Raw genomic sequence first — 16,271 nt, forward strand, 5'->3', positions numbered from 1 at the left:
TAATTCCATGATTCATGCTCATACGCATCATACGTATGCTTCATCTGAGGAGTGATTGATCATAGCATATGCCTTTGGGCAAATTGTTTATGGGCTCCCTGATAGGCGGAGTTGCCCTTCATGAGCGCGCGGTACGCGCAAGATTGTTGCATGACTAGTAGTGTGATTCATGCACTTCACATTTGTATGACATGATTTTTATATGCCCTAGTGACATCAGGGTTATGACCTCCACAGACACATCGTGGATGGCAAGATTGGACACCGAAAATATTGTTACTAAGCATCGATGTGTCATTGATGTCCTTGGGTGAAAATTCCTAAACCCGATGGTACCAGAGGATGATTTTAATGTCGAGACCGAGTGGATACATGAGTGATCGAGGGCCGAATACCAGGAGGTCGTGTCTCCCACTGTGTCATGGTTGGTTGGAAAGGGGTGTGGCCTTACCTGCCCAAGGGTAGGGGGCATTACTAGGCTGAGTATGATCAGCTTGTGAATGGGTCCACTATCGACGTGCCGGATAGATATTAGTAGGCTATTGGTCAGGCAGATAGTGAGGTTTCTTACGCTCACTTGGACTACGCGCCTGGGAAAGGGGCAGTGCCATTTGGAGTGTACTAAACCTCGGTGATTATCCAAAATGAGAATTGTACTAATATTTGATGATCTAGTGAGGAGATGCATTGATATGTGGATGAGGATTGGCATGCTTGACTTGCATTTCATATCGCATGGCCTTGATATGGCCAATAACACTCATATTTTACATTGCATAGCCTTGGTACGGCTGATTGCATTTACGTACTCATCAGCATGATTCTGTATTACTCTAACATTGTATTCTGAGCATGCTTATATTGCGCACACTTCTATAAGCTTATACACGATTGATGCGTGTAGGTGATGCCAGGACGCAGCCGTAGCTTCGCCGCAATACGAGCGTGTAGTCGAGCTTCAAGAGTTTTCGTTATCATTATCTTATATTTCCCTTCATACGCATTATACTTAAAATTTTTTATCATGGTGGATTTTGTAATGGTGTTCTTGTGGTTATTGTTCGTGGGTTATGCCTATGATTATGCTCATTATGAATCAAAATCATGTTACAAATCCTCCTTGTAGTATCCCAGGATCGGAACCTGTTGTATGGGTGCCGGGAGCCAAGATTGTGGTACTACTAAGGCTGTCGGCGCAAGATTCGATGATCAAAAATTTTATGTGTCCGATTTTTGAGTTTAGGGCATGACAGAAGTTGGTATCAGAGCATAACTTGGGAATAACCAAGAACAACATCACATATCTAGTATGAGTTTAGGTCAATTAGGTTCCTAGTGCGTAACCTTCCAATTTAGTCCCCTAACATGTCTTCGAGAGTTTTTAAGGACTGACAGGTGCCTTTGTTCATTTTTATAGGACATGTCGCCTAGGACAGCGACCCGAGCGACTCCCGCTCCACCTCCTAAGACTCCCACTTTACCACCTATGACTCTCGTTCCACCCCTAGAGATCCCTGCTCCCCAGCCTGAGGATGTCATTCCTCCACCTGAGACTGGTGTGGATCTAACCATACTTGTGAGTGCCTCCCAGTTACAGCAGTTGTTGCAGGTTATGATTGCCGCCCTCCAGGGGCAAGGTAGGCGCCCAATAGTTTCGTCAGCCAAGGCAGAGCATGAGTGCGTTAATGCCCTTCTTCGAGAGTTCCAACAGCTCGATCCTCCGCGCTTCCAGGGCGAGTCAGATCTGACTGCATCTGAGAGGTGGCGCTCCGATGTGGAGAAGATTTTTGATACTATGGCATGTATGACCCAGCAGAGAGTCCAGTTGGTAGTATTTCTTCTCCAGGGTGAGGTCGAGCATTAGTGGACCTCTATTACCCGTGTTACAGGGCTTGATTTTATTTGGACATGGGAGGATTTTATTGACCGATTCGAGCAGCAATACTTCCCTGACCACATTCTTCGTCAGCGAGCGTTAGAGTTTGAGAATCTGGTGTAGGGGGACATGTCCGTGGCCCAGTATGCAGCCCGTTTTGTGGAGCTATCAAGATTTATGCTATATTTGGTTGATGTTGAGGGGCGGAAGGTTCGCCGTTTTGAGAACGGCTTACGTTACAGTCTTCGAGGCCTTGTTATTGAGCATGAGCTCCCGAATTTTCAGGTGCTAGTGCGGAGGGCTCAAATTTATGAGACTGAGTGAGCCGGCGGGCAAAGTAATCGAGATCAAAGGAGGGGTCGGAAGAGGCAGGCCCCCTCCAATAACTCCCAACAGCATCGACGGCCACAGAGGTACAGGAGCCACCCATCAGCCAGAGCACTAGCAGCACTAGTGATACCTCCAGCGCCACCCCATCAGCCGTTGATAAGGACTTGTTTTGGATATGGTGGGATAAGGCACTGCGTGTATGAGTGCCCTTGCCCTCATCTGCAGCAGTCAGGAGGACCACAACAGCCTCCAGCGCAGCAGTGACCATAACAGCCTCTAGCACAATAGCGACAACAACAGCAGCAGAGACAGCAGTATAGGCCGTCATAGAGGCAGTAGCAGCATTAGGGACCTTAGAGGGGACAAGCATCTCCCCAACCAGCTCAAGCTAGATTCTATCTGGCTCTGCAAGACCCGCAGTCATCTGGAGGTGTCGTTGAGGGTATACTTCTAGTCTCTGCATGCATCACCCGAGTTTTATTTGATTCCGGTGCTTTGCACTCATTCATGTCCGAGGGATTCTGTCGTTTGACTGGATTACCGACAGAGTTTGCTCGAGAGGGGTTGACCGTATCGACACCCTTGGGGAAGACTATAGTACTAGGCCATTTTTATTCATCTTACCCCTTGTTAGTGGGAGAGATTTTCTTGCCCACCGACATATATATAATGCCGATGTTAGATTTTGACGTTATCTTGGGCATGGATTAGCTTGCCGACAACCATGCCATCTTGGACTATTCCGCGAGGACAGTCATGTTCTGCATACCAGGCTTGCCGTAATTTTAGGTCGTTGTTGAGCCCAGAGGAGAGTCGTTGTCTTGTTTGATTCCTGCTCCATTGAGGAGCCTGCTACCGCATGTATTGATCACTTGTTGATTGTCTGTGATTTCCCTGACGTGTTCCAAGTGATTCCGGGATTGTCGCCGCACCGGTATATTGAGTTCCAAATCGATCTTGTGCCCAGTATAACGCCTATTTCGAAGGCCTCATATCATATGGTACCGATGGAGTTGAGGGAGCTGTAGCGGCAGTTAGACGAGTTGCATGAGTTGGGATTCATTCGTCTGAGCAATTCACCTTGGGGAGAGTCAGTACTCTTCGTTAGGAAGAAGGATGGCTTGTTGAGGCTCTGCGTGGATTACCATGAGCTTAACTGGGTCACGATCAAGAATAAGTACCCGCTTCTGAGGATAAATGATTTGTTTGATTAGCTGCAGGGTGCACAATTCTTTTCAAAGATTGACCTGCGTTCTGGTTATCATTAGATTCGAATCCAAGAGGAGGACATCCCTAAGACCACTTTCAGGACGCGTTATGGTCATTTTAAGTTTCAGGTCATGTCCTTCGAACTGACCAACGCACCTGCAGTTTTCATGCAGTTGATGAACGAGATCTTTCGTCCGTATCTCGATCAGTTTGTTGTAGTATTCATCGACAACATTCTGATCGATTCGAGGACCCGTGAGGAGCATGAGCAGCATTTGAAGATTACATTACAGACCCTCCGTGCCCACCAGCTGTATGCGAAGGTGGAGAAGTGTAATTTTTGGTAAGAGGAGGTGAAGTTCCTCGTCACCACGTGACGAGGGAGGGTGTCGCAATGGATCCCTCGAAGGTTGAGGCAGTGTGTGAGTGGGGCTAACCCATGACTGCATCCGAGATCCGCAGTTTCCTTAGCTTTGCAGGATACTATCAGCGTTTTATTGAGAGTTTCTCCCGTATTGCAACCCCGTTGACCAGGTTGACTCGGAAGGGTGCAGATTTTGTTTAGGCTGACGCTTGTGAGCAAGCATTCATGGAGCTGAAGGACTATTTGACGTCTGCTCCTATCCTCATTCTTCCCTCTGAGAGTGATTAATTTGTTGTATTTACCGATGCCTCACATATTGGTTTAGGTACTGTCCTAATGCAACACGGTAGGCCTGTAGCCTTCATGTCTCGTTAGTTAAAGGTCCATGAGCTGAACTGCCCCACACATGATTTGGCGCTAACAGCAGTCGTCTTCGCACTAAAGGTGTGGAGACACTATCTCTATGGGGTCAGGTTCGAGCTCTTCTTTGACCACAAGAGCTTGAAGTATCTATTCTCTCAATTTGAGTTGAACATGAGGGAAAGACACTGGATGGAGCTCCTGAAGGACTATGATTTTGATCTCCAGTACCACCCACGTAGGATAAACGTGGTGGCGGATGCCCTCAACCGTCAGCCACGAGGCTTGGTGGCATATATGATGATTCAGGAGTGGAAGATGCTCGAGGATATAACAGAGTATGACTTCAATTTTGGTCTGTAATCTTCTATTGTTTAGTTATTGAGCCTGTCGATTCCACCCTCTCTTGTTGTAAGGGTGATCGAGGGTCAGCAGACAGACGAGTCGTTATACGATTACTGAGCAGAGGCCACATCTAAGAGTCAGACAGATTGGCAGATTGGTTCTGATGGTGGACTTTGCCTCAGAGGCCGATTATATGTCCCGAATATTCCTGAGTTACGTAGAGATCTTATGGCCGAGGTACATCGATCGTAATTTTCTATCCACCCTTCCTCGATGAAGATGTATCGTGATATCAGGAGACGGTATTTTTGGGTGGGGATGAAGCGCTAGATTGCCAGTTTTGTGGCCGAGTGTGACACATGGCAGCGTGTCAAGGCTGATCATCAAAGACCCCCTGGTCTATTGTAGCCATTGAGCGTCCCAACGTGGAAGTGGGAGCACATATCTACAAATTTCATTATGGGCTTGCTGAGGACTCGGCACGGTCATGATGCCATCTGGGTTGTCGTAGATCGTCTGACGAAGTTGACACATTTTCTTACGATTCGTAAGACTTGGCATTCGGACCGGCTCGTCAGGCTGTTTGTTGATGAGATCATGAGACTGCATGGTGTTCCTATCTCGATCATTTTAAACTGAGACCCGAAGTTCATGTCTCAGTTTTGGGGGAGCTTTCAGAGAGCGATGGGCATTGATTTGTGGCTCAGCACCGCGTATCACCCGCAAACCGATGGTCAGACCGAGAGGGTTAACCAGATCCTTGAGGATATACTTCGGGCCTGCGCGATTGATTTTGGGGGTAGCTAGGATGAGCACCTGCGATTGGTTAAGTTCGCATACAACAACAGCTATCAGGTGACACTCCTTTTGAGTTGTTGTATGGCAAACCATGCAGATCTCTGAGTTGTTGGACCAAGGTCAGAGAGCGGCATCTCCTAGGTCCCGAGCTTATGCAGTAGACGTTAGAGGCTATCGATATCATCAGGCAGAGAACGAGCACAACTCAGAGCTGGCAGAAAAGTTTTACTGATCGCCGGCGTCGTCCCTTAGATTTTGTTGTTGGGGACAAGGTGTATCTCAAGGTCTCGCTCATAAAGGGAGTAGTTCGATTTGGAGCGAAGAACAAGCTTGCCCCGAGATTTATAAGACCTTTCGAGATCACTTGGCACGTTGGCACCGTGGCCTACCGGCTTGTCTTACCATCTCAGTTGTCTAGTGTCCACAATATTTTTCATGTCTCTATGCTGAAGAAGTGTGGGTCGGATATCGTTCCTGTTATTGATTGGCAGCGGTTGGAGGTTTGTGAGGACGCTTCTTACATTAAGTAGCCAGTTTTGTCATGCCCTAAACTTAGAAAACGGGCTCACAAAATTTTTGATCGCCGAATCTGACGCCGATAGCTTCCGTAGTGCCCCATTCTCGGATCCCAGCACTCACATGCCAGATTCCGATCCTAGGATCCTACAAGGAGGATTTTCAGTATGAATTTTTTTTTGTAATGGAGCATAACCACATGCATAACCAAGTCACAAAACAACATCACCACATATCCACTATATCAAAAACTTTAAGTACAATGTGAAAAGGAAAATATAAGGTGATCAAAAAACTCCAAAATAATCCGATATGAGCTCCTACCTCAGCGCTGCTGCGATCCAACGACACCCGCACGTAACGGTTGTGCATAAGCTTACAAAAGCTTAGAGGGTGGTGTAAGTGTGTGCGGAAGGCGAATGCCAAGTATACAATATCAAAGTATATGCGGAAATATGCGGATAAGTCCATGAATGCTATCAGCTGTACTAAAGTTATGTGATGCAAGGCATTAATGCTATCGGCCATACCAAGGCCATGCGATGCTAGGCCTATGTAGCCAAAAGTCATATGCGAGATGCAAAGCATGCATGCCAGTACTTATCAAGTACACATATCAGTACAGTTCCTCTCTAGGATATCACCGGGGTCTAGTCACTCCACAATAACTGCTGCCTCCCTAGCCGTAAAGCCCAGCAAGCGGAATAGACCTCACTATCTGCCTGACCAGTAGTCTATCAATACCTACCTGGTTCATTGATAGCAGACTCATTTACGAGCTAGTCAAACTCAGCCTAGCTTATAGCCCCCTCACTCGGGTGGATAAGGCCACATCCCCTTCCAACCGACCACGACACAGTGGGAGACGCCATCTACTGGTATTCGGCACTCGGGCGCTCATGTATCCACTCGGTCTAGATGTTGGAGCAGCTCCTGGTACCAAAAAGGTTTTAAGATTTCCACTCAAGGACATCATAATTGCCCACAGTACTAGAACCAAGCATTTTCGGTATCCGATACAGCCATCCACGATATACCTATGGAGCGACGGCCCTGATGTCGCTAGGGCGTACAATGATCAAGTCACACATATGCGAGATGCATGAGTCACACTATCAAATCATGCAAAAATCCTGCGCGTACCGCGCACTCATGTGGGGCACTCCGTCTCATAAGGAGTCCCATAAATGTCTCAACCCAACAGCTTATGATATGATCATACATTCCTCATATTAAGCATACATATGATGCATATGGGCATGAATCATGGAGCTTTACTAAGCATGTTATAAAGTGATGGACTATCAATAAGTATGGGCCTACCAATGGGCCCTAAGGAGAGTTATAATGCAGACATTTAACCAACATTGTACTTACAATGTGGGCATCAAACCATCATTGCTCCCAAGGCATAGCCTGCCATAAAGGTCAACACATAAACCACAGTGGAATCACATTCAATGGGCCTTATGTATTTCCTATTGGGCCTCGACCCATGGGCCTCCAGTACATCAAATGGGCCTCACAACGTGGGCCTCATGTATATCAAGGTGGGCCTAAGCAACGGGCCATAACTACATCAAGATGGGCCTCCTCAAATGGGCCTTATAAATATCAAGGTGGGCCTCAACAATGGGCCACAAATACATTAATATGTGTATATATATATATATATCACCTCGAAAGATCAACTGGACTGCACTTCAAATAACAGTGGTAATAATGATTTCCACCATTAAAATTCTCAAGGCCCACTGTATCATTTATACCCCATCTAATCTGATCATAAGGTCTTAAAGACCTGGATTAAGAGGAAAAATAAATATCATATTGGTCCAAATTTGGTTGCCCAAGGGTTTAATGGTGGACGTTCAAACCCATTGTTTTCTATAATGTAGTCCACCTGACCCTAGATCTGTCTTATTTTTAGTCTCAAGCCTATGAGACAAGCTGGCCAAATGGTTGGACGGGTTGGATACAATACATACATCATGGTGGGTCCCACCATCCAGGTGTGGACGGTGTGAATAAAACACATACATCATTGGTGGCTCTCACGTGGGGCCCACCATAATGTAAATTTTCCATACAATCTGCCGCTAAGGTCACACAGACTTGGAGGCAGAGGAAAAATAAATTTCATATTGACCCAAAACCTCTGTAATACCCAAGAAGGGTTCAATGGTAGTCATTTAATCACCACTGTCTCCTGCCGTGTGGGCCACCTGAGTCCGAAATACGGCTGATTTTTTAAAGGGGGCCCACTTCAAGAAGGGGCCCACCAAATGAACGGTGTGGATGATAAAAAAACACATCATGGTGAGGCCCATGGCTGGGACCGTGGATCCTGCTGTCCGTCTGCCTACACGCGGCAGGCACTGCCTGTGCGCTTCTAGTAGCAGCAGCGTCTGCTGCATTTGTTATTTTTTTTATTTTCTATTTTTTTGTGATTTTTCATGCGTGGGGCTTGCATCGGAAGAATCCGCTCCAGCCATTGCACTCTACGGCTCAAGATAGATCAAACGAGCCCCATATTCAATGTGTTTCAGCGTGTAGAAAAATTAAAGTGAATTTAAACAGTGAAATTCACTATTTTCAAAGGTATAGCCCGCCAGAAAATTGGATCACCTTCATTTTTCGGCTCAGCTCCTAAAATGGACTGGAGAATGGAATGAACGGCGTGGATTAAATCCATACATCAATGTGGGACCTACACAAGTGGCCCACCTAAATAGCTTGTGGAACCAAGCTAATATTTGTGTTTTTCAAATAACGTCCAGCGTCCAGGGACGCTGATGGTTTGGGCTTTCCAAGTGTAAAAGGTGGGCCTGCTCAGGTGGGCCACCAAATGATGGATGGTGTGGACACAACATATATAAAGTGGGCCCCACCTATAGATAACTTAGATAAAATGCATGCCTCATGGTGGGGTCCATCCGGGTGGCCACACGGCCACATCATCACATACAATAGGAAAAAAATGAAAGAGAGAGGGACACGTGTGATGGAGGGACCCCGATACTATGGGCCCTCCCTTCCATGATTTACAACATGCATCAAGTGGGTCCCAATACATGTGCGCCCACCAAATCAAATCAACAATGGAGATTACTTTTCCACCAAAATGGAAGGTCTAGATGACCCTTATCAAACTAGAAGGTAACATCATGATGGGGTCCATGGATAATGGCCCCATCATGGAATGATCAGGATAATCAAGGTGGGCCATCAGCCACATCTAGGGTCCAAAGTGAGATCCATACCATCAATCGGTAGGCCTCAAATTGGCTCATCATAAAAACATGAAATCTAAGCTATAGAAGCACCCACCGTTTGATCTTCTTGGTCTGTTGGAAAGCCGATCTCCTTATGTCTCACTTTGATGGTGGAAGATGAGAAATGAATGGCTAAGATGAAGGATTTTGTGGTGGGAAGTGGGCCACACACATCTCACTTTCTCTCTTGGAAAACCATGGATGTCCACCACTTGTTACTTGGAATTTTTTATGTTTGAGAAAGAGAGATAGAGAGAGAGAGAGAAGGGGTTGTAAGGGAGAGGTGATGGATGTAAGTGATGGAGTGATGGGAAGTTGTACTTGACATGTATGGGTGTGTAAGAGGGGGTGAGAGAGAGTTGACTTTGGGGTTACTTGTACTTGACATGAGGTGATTGATTGATTGATGGGACATGATGTAGATATTCTCTTAGGATTGCAAATGCACGGTGTTTTCCTGGAACTGAATGTGGGTCCACATCTCCCTACCAAGGTATCAGACCGGTATGCAAGACACGGCATTGGAACCGCGGCGACGACGCGGTCGCACTGGTATAAGTCTCTACTCAAGCTGACTCTGAAATATGGGATATGACTAAGGGTTACGCGCAAATGCTATTTACGCGTCGTGGGTTGCCGAAATTCGACCGGAAGGACTGAGGAAGCATACAGAATAGCACAGGCTAGGATACGAGTCTTATAAGTTCGTATCCTCGATCGGAAGGAGCAGGTCCTCCAGACCAAGGTCATTCCCTTAGTAAAGGTTTAGTGGGGTCACCATTCTGTTAATGAGGCATCTTGGGAGCGCGAGGTTGAGATTCGAGTGCACTATCCCCATCTCTTTGATGATTGATTGTATATTGTATCCTGTATGTTGTCTCCGATTTTTATATTATGATGCCTTGTTTCCTCTTCTATTATGAGTTATGTTTACTTGCAATGATTGTGTAAATTTTGAGGACAAAATTTTTATTTGGAAGGAAAAGTTGTAAGACCCATATCCTAGACCGTACCGTTTCGTATGCTTTCACGGTCCTCTCAGTGGAATTTTGGCAATCCTCGACCTGCATCTGATGTTTGCACATGATCCTAAGCCAAGACCTACATACCGAAGTCGGCTCGACCCAAAACTTGTATCTTAGCGACCGCACCATCGCCACGGTTCCAACGCCGTGACTCATGCACCGAACCGATACCAGGGCTAGGAGATATGGGCCCGCGTTCATTTCGAAGAAATGCCCCGCGTGGTGAATTTTGAGAGAATCTCTAAAACAAGTCCCATCAATCAATCAATCAAGTAAAGTACACACCATACCTCAATTACCAATACCCATCCCTCCTTTTCCCTAAGTCAACTCTCTCTCTCCCCTAACCATCCCTCTTTTTCAAAATTTCAAGCACACCCATACCTCTCCATCTCCTTTCCTTACAACAACCACTCCATCCATCCCTTTAATCCATTATTTCTCTCTCTCATTTCTCAAAACTCATTTCCCAAGCAACAAAATTTTAACGTCCAAGCTCTCTCCCAAATACTAAGTATGGCCCACCTTCTCATCTCCCATCTCAACCTTCCAATCACCATTAACCTCCATCAAAAGTGAAGGCAAGGAGCATACAAGTCCAAGGGATCAAGGAGGAGTGTGATAGGTGGGTGATCCACCATTGATTTTTAATTTAATGGCCCACTTGTTGTGGGACCCACATTGATGTATGCAATGTAAAGAGGGGCCCATAATGGTGGGGTCCCTCTATCTCACCGTTTCTCTCTCTCTCTCTCTCTCTCTCTCTCTCTCTCTCTCTCTCTTGTATGGAATAGTGTGTGTGTGGCCTATCATGAAGTAAGTATTTCATCCATGCCATCCATCGAGTGGCCCACATGACAATCCGTTTAGATGGGCCTGATCGAAGGAAAATACAAGTATTAGTTTAATCCAAGGCCGATGTGGGCCACACGTGTGGAACCACCATGGTATATGCATTAGCTCCACACCGTCGAGGGGTCAGGATGGCGGGGCCCACCCTCATGTTGATGTGGATTAATCCACGCCGTCCAGATCGTCCAGACCTCATGTACACTGGACATGTATTTATATATATATATATATATATGATATATGTTATATATATTTATATATATTAATATAATATATATTATTATGATATGAGGTGGGCCATACGTGTGGACCCACCATGTAAATATGTATAAGAAATCCACCGTCCAGAACATCCAGGGGTCTGGACTGTGGCTCTTTGTAATTATATATATTATATTATAATATATATATATATCTAAGGTGGGCCACTTGCGTGGGACCCACCATTGATGTGTGTTTGTATCCACGCCGTCCAACGATCTGGACGGGTGGAGTCCACCGTGATGTATGTTTATATTCGCGCCATCCATTCATCAGTTGGACAGGTGGAGTCCACCGTGATGTACATTTGTATCCACTCCGTCCTGCAAGCTGGACAGGTGGAGTCCATCATGATGTATGTTTGTATCCATGCTGTCCATTCATCTGGCGAGCTCGTCTTTGGCTCAAGATGAAAATGAAGCAGATTTAGTCCTTTAGTGGGCCACATACATGGACCCCACCCCCTGATGTTTGTATTACATCTAAACCGTCCATCTATTTTGGGCCACCTCGTCTCACGACTTAAGACTAAAAATAAGGCAGATCTAATATCAAGTGGACCACCCTACAGAAAACAGTGGTGTTGAACGCCACCCTTCAAACCCCTTTGGGTTATAAAAGTTTTGATTCAATATAATATTTGTTTTCCTTCCCTATTCAGGTCCTTATGACCTTATAAACAGTATGAATGGAAAATAAATACTATGGTGGACCCACTAGGAATTTAAATGTGAAAATCATTACCACCACTATCATCTGTGGTATGGTCCAGATGATCTTTTGGATATGATTCATTTTTATGTGCTCTATAATGATCTTTAATAATGGATAAATGGTGTGTTGGACTCGACCCATTCAACTCGGCCCATTCAACTTGGCCCATTTGATTCGGCCCATTTGAATCGGTCCATTTAACTCGGCCCATTGACTCGGCCCATTTAAATCGCCCATTTGAATCAGCCCATTTAATTCGGCCCATTTGACTTGGCCCATTTACTCGGCCCATTTGAATCGACCCATTTGAATCGGCCCATTTAATTCAGCCCATTTGACTCGGCCCGTTTGAATCGGCCCATTTGATTCAACCCATTTGACTCGTCCCTTTTGATTCAGCCAATTGAATTGGCCCATTTGATTCGGCCCATTGAATTGGCCCATTTGATTCGGCCCATTTGTATCAGCCCATTTGATTAAGCCCATTTGATCGGCCCATTCGATTCGGCCCATTTGATTTATATGAGGCCCATTGAGATGTATGTGAGGCCTTTGTGTGAACTGAATGTGATGTATGTGAAGCCCATTGCGATGTGAGATTCCACCATATGCTTGCAATGATGTTTTGACGGCCATGCCTTGGGATCAATAATGGTTTGACGTTCACATTGTAAGAACAATGATGGTTAAATGTCCGCATTGTAACTCTCCCTTAGGGCCCATTGACAGGCCCATACTTGTAGTGTGTAGGCCATCTAGGCCCCTCTTCGTTATGAACAGAATCCATCACCACATAATATGTTTAGTATAATTTCATGATTCATGCTCATACGCATCATACATATGGTTGATATGAGTGATTAATCATAGCATATGCCTTCAGGTAGACTGTTTATGGGCTCCCTAATAGGCGGAGTTGCCCTTAATGAGTGCGCAGTACGCGCAAGAGTGTTGCATGACTAGTAGTGCCATTCATGCACTTCGCATTTGTATGACATGATTTCTATACGCCCTAATGACATCAGGGCTATGACCTCCACAGACACATCGTGGATGGCAAGATCGGACACCGAAAATATTGTTACTAAGCATCAGGGGGCCATAGATGTCCCTAGGTGAAAATTTCTAAATCCGATGGTACCAGAGGATGACTCTAATGTCGAGACCGAGTGGATACATGAGTGATCGAGGGCCGAATACCAAGAGGCTGTGTCTCCCACTGTGTCGTGGTCAGTTGAAAAGGGGTGTGGCCTTACCCGCCCAAGGGTAGGGGACATTACTGGCTGAGTATGATCAGCTTGTGAATGGGTCCGCTATCGACGTGCGGGATAATATTGTCATACTTTTAGCCAGGCGGATAGTGAGGTTTCTTACACTCACTTGGACTGCGTTCCTGGGAAAGGGGCAGTGCCATTTAGAGTGTACTAAACCCTGGTGATTATCCAAAATGAGAACTGTACTGTTATTTGATGCTCCAGTGAGGAGCTGCATTGATATGTGGATGAGGATTGGCATGCTTAACTTGCATTTTGCATCGCATGGCCTTAATATGGTCGATAGCACTCATTTTTTACACCGCCTAGCCTTGGTACAGCTGATTGCATTTATGTACTCATCAGCATGATTCTGCATTACCCTGACATTGCATTCCGAGCACGCTCATATTGCGTACACACTTACACCACCCTCTAAGCTTTCTATAAGCTTATGCATGATTGATGTGTGTAGGTGACGCTAAGACGCATTTGTAGCTTCACCGCAGTAGGAGCGTGCAGTCGTGCTTCAGGAGTTTTTGTTATCATTATCTTGTATTTCCCTTCAAATGCATTGTACTTAAAGTTTTTTATCATAGTGAATTTTGTGATGGTGTTCTTATGGTTATTGTTCATGGGTTATGCTCATTATGAATTAAAATTATGTTAGAAATCCTCCTTATAGTGTCCCAGGATCGGAACCTGGTGTATGGGTGCCGAGAGCCGAGATTGGAGTACTACTGAGGCTGTTGGCGCTGGATTTGGCGATTGGGAATTTTGTGAGCCTGATTTCTAAGTTCGGGGCATGACAACTACTGTGGCCCCTATAAGAAGTTTTCAATGGAGGATGTCACTGTCCTCAGCCCATTTTCCCCATCAAGGTCCACTTGAAATTTAGATCTATCTTAATCTCTTTGAAAAGCCATAAAACGATCTATATAAATGGTTGGACGGTATGGATACAACACATGCATCATGGTGGGGTCCACAAAATTGGTGACACCATGTTAGTAGCAATTTGGCTACTGACCTTGTCAGTCTTCATTCCACAACCACGCCATCTGTGGTACAGGTTTTCGATGGATTGATTACTCCCTTGGACACCATCCAATGGACGATGGTGGGTGCTCTGTGGGGCCCATCATGATGTATATTTTTTTGATCCATTCCAGCCATCTATATTTACAGATCATTTGCCGATATGATACTAAAAAATGAAGTATATCCCAAACACATTCATACTAGATTCCAGTATATAGTGTTGTTTGAGCGTCCATCATTAGAAACATTTTGCTACAGATTGAACCCATGATCAATGACCACAAAAAACACAAATATCCAACAGAAATATCCTCAAAGTTATAACACCAATACTATCTAAAATTTCAAAATTATAAGCAACGCAAAGAAAATAACCAACATGCCAACCAAAATGGCGACGACTCTCTTCCCATCCGATGGGGCAAGATCATTAGTTAATGTGGACTTCTCCACCACTTCCTTGTTAGTCTGGGACACCTACAGTATAGACGAGGTCATGGCGTCATGGATGTCCATCATCACAGATGTAACGACAACCTCAACATATGGAGACTCTGTGAGAGGTCTAGACGGTTGACTTGCCTTACAAAAATAATTTTCCCAGCAAGCCACAACCTCCTTCCAATTCCAAAAGGCTCGGTGTTTACCCCCACTAAATCCCTCTACCTCTACTCAAGCATTGTCCCATGTGACATATATTTCCAGATGATGTCCAACGAGCATAACATAGTACTTATCTTTACCCATCTATAATGACATGTGGGGATTATGAACGACATATATGAAAATCGAATTAGGATTGCGAAATGATGCATAGTGATCCTAAGGAATCCAACTATCCCTTACTAATCCTTTACAAGAGTTATAAAACTTGTATATACGTACCGTCCTCTGGTAAATCAAGTGTGTGGTCTGTTCCTTCTTTCAGAGCATTATGCAAGCATGTGAGTATATATACCGAAGATGTTAATAAAACATGTATAGTCAAAGACCACATTAGTCACATACGGTATACAATACGCATATATAATAGTACATCAACATCCAAAAATTATCCAAAAAAAAATAAACAACATCACAACAATATAAGTTACTACATGCCTAGATAAAGAAAAAACCATAAGAAACGTAGTGACCAGACCCTGTCAGATAGATCCAACACCTCCATCACCAAAGTGATCACAGAGTGTTTTCTTTAACCACTCCATTCGACGCTCGGGTCGGAGACTGACAAAGAATGACGCCAGTGACTTGTCATTACTCAGGATCCGACCAACTTCGAGAAATTCAGAGCTAGGCAGGCCTTTCACCTCTTCCAACACATCAAGTACCTTGCTTGTGCGATTGACCTCTTTGCCAAGCCCAAATTTCATCATTGAGTCGACAATGGTCTGCAGAGAGGTCCCCATTACATCACAAGGACGAGGAGGGCGTGATCGTTTTCGTGTTCCTGTCCCTCCTCGGGTACCATCGGAATCAGGAGTATGAGTGGGAGTGCTGCGGGAGTCATGATGTCCCATCATAGGACTGTCTGACGGTAATGAAATGGTCCATGTGGAGTCTGTCACATAAGCCTCTGATAGGTCAATCGTATCATCCATATCATCAATCTCTCTCTATGCTTTATTAAGATCTCGCTGAAGATGAGAAGATGATGCTGATGCCACCATACTCCTACTGCCTTGCACATGGCGTCCTGTGGCCTGGTCGAATCCGCAAATCACTGCAAGGTCATCCATCCTTTCGATGCGTTTCCCACGGGGTCGTTTAACACGTGGGTGAGACTGCCAGATGAATAAGACAATTGTAATTAAGGACTAAAACTATATAGAGATGTATGATGGGATGTTAAAAATCAGTAACACTTACCCTAACATATTCCTCCCAGACTTCATCCAGAGCCGTAACCACCATCCTCTCATTGTCCCAACCAAACCCATTCACTGCCAGCATGTCTTTCACTGCATTATACTCTCTTTTATAATATCTCAACCGATTTGACATGTTTTACCATTGGACGGCTATGCCAATATGTTTCGTAACTTTTTCGAC

General features: G+C 45.1%; 1 long non-coding RNA gene across 1 annotated transcript; it reads right to left on the minus strand.

The window, feature by feature from the left end:
* Positions 1-14,515: 14,515 nt before the first annotated feature.
* LOC131251781 (uncharacterized) lies at positions 14,516-15,822 on the minus strand. Its single transcript, XR_009174032.1, has 2 exons — positions 14,807-15,822; positions 14,516-14,696 (listed from the first exon to the last, which is right to left on the minus strand). It is a non-coding gene; the product is annotated as an uncharacterized LOC131251781 (long non-coding RNA).
* Between the last annotated feature and the right edge of the window lie 449 nt (positions 15,823-16,271).

Source organism: Magnolia sinica, chromosome 1, assembly GCF_029962835.1.
Source record: "Magnolia sinica isolate HGM2019 chromosome 1, MsV1, whole genome shotgun sequence".
Taxonomy (NCBI): Eukaryota; Viridiplantae; Streptophyta; class Magnoliopsida; order Magnoliales; family Magnoliaceae; genus Magnolia; species Magnolia sinica.